The 1705-nt window shown below is 37.7% G+C and overlaps 1 non-coding gene across 1 annotated transcript; it reads left to right on the forward strand.

Moving 5' to 3' along the window:
• The first annotated feature begins 269 nt into the window (after positions 1-269).
• LOC115836838 lies at positions 270-374 on the forward strand. Its single transcript, XR_004031844.1, has one exon. It is a non-coding gene; the product is annotated as a small nucleolar RNA U13 (small nucleolar RNA).
• Positions 375-1705: the final 1331 nt, after the last annotated feature.

The raw sequence follows: 1705 nt of genomic DNA on the forward strand, positions 1-1705 counted from the left end.
TGTAGTAAGCAGGTGCTGCTGGCTGCAGGTTCTGACTGGTGACTGAGTGGACACAGCACAACCAGTTGCAACTCTCTGGTGGTCATCTGAACGTCTTTTAGAGAGTGGAGGACGTTCAGATTGCTAGATTCTCTTCGGCTCTCATGTGTTCTCTTTCGACGTTTTTCAGTGACTCAGCTCAGCTCCTGAATCATCCTTATTCTCTAAAAATAAAAACATACCGACAGTATTTATGCCATCTAATCTTTCTCAAAAGTATTGGTGGGAAGATTCTTTTGTAATGTATAAAGTGTAATGATTGGGTTTTTATGCTCACGTGTGAGATGTGCCTCCCTCAAACCATGTTACAATATAAGCACATTACCCATCTCATATGAAAACATGTAAGTATTGATGGGAAGCTCTCCTTTCAGTGATGTCTATTTCACTGTCCAGAGCCCTAAGTAACCATCCAGTTGATAACAATTTAACATTTCAAAGAAAGGGATAAATCTGGGTTGATGTGTTTGTTGTTGTTTGTTTTTTGTAGCACTACCTACTTTCTATATCAGTAGCACATTTTTTAACATAGAGCACCTATGAAATGAAACTTTTTGGAATAGGAAAAAATTATCTCAGGTTTCAAAATGAGACAGTTTTTTGCTTCTTTTCAGCAATTGTTTTGTTTCCCTTACAGAGAATTGAGAATAATATCAAGTTTATCTCTTTTATTTGTCTGCTAGAAAGCTCAGAGCCAAATTTGCAGCCTACCTCAAGTGAATAATTTATATTTCAGATCATTTATTATATATACTACCATGTTCTATGGCTTTATTTTTCTACTTTCTTTTTCTCTTCATTCTGATTCCATTTTTTTCACTCTTTGTCTTATGATCCTATATACTCACACATTTTAAGGCTTTTGTTGTTGATGTCAATGGGGTAATTATGCACATAGAATCACAAGCGTATACACATGTGCATACACAATAAGAAATGTTGCTCAGAGTATAATCAAACTCTTCTTTTAATGTCCCTGTATGATATGATAACACTTGAGTACAGAGTGACACACCAAGGCAAGAATGTGTGCTCATGTCTGCTGGTAGGGTCCTGTGAAAGAATATCAGAGGATATAACAAACCTTTCAACAGCACCCAGATCTCACCTGCAGGGATATAAATCACTGCCTGCTTTCGGCATATCTCTGTTCAACTGGTCACCACAATCCTGAGTGATTTCAGATGTCCCCAAACAATCAGTAGTCCTAATAAAAAGAAAGATTGAAAAGGAGAGAGAAATGAGGAGAGAGCACTAACAAACACAAGGAGAAGACTAACAAACACAAACACTAATGGTGCAAGAATTGACTTCCTATTGACAAACATCATGATGAGTGAATTATTCACTTCTCTGTTATTTCCGTGTTAGGGTTCCCTGAGGTGTATGTTTGTCATGCTTTCTCTTTTAAAAGGGCTAAAAGAGTATCTTGTTTTTCTGGCTTTAAGTCTTTCTTTCCCCCCTGCTGGCATTATATGGTGATGCTTTTGAATACACTTTCTTCTTCCCTCAAGTGACAGTGATTAATTCATCTTGCCCTGAAACCATTATTACAACAAATCACCCAGCATCACCAATTCGGGAAGCATATTCCAGTCATCTTCCTAGGGGTTTAATGAAGCTGGAAACAGGTCCGCTAAATTGAGGTGGCTGTCCCTGGAAAACA

The sequence above is a fragment of the Nomascus leucogenys genome, chromosome 9 (assembly GCF_006542625.1).
Source record: "Nomascus leucogenys isolate Asia chromosome 9, Asia_NLE_v1, whole genome shotgun sequence".
Lineage (NCBI taxonomy): Eukaryota > Metazoa > Chordata > Mammalia > Primates > Hylobatidae > Nomascus > Nomascus leucogenys.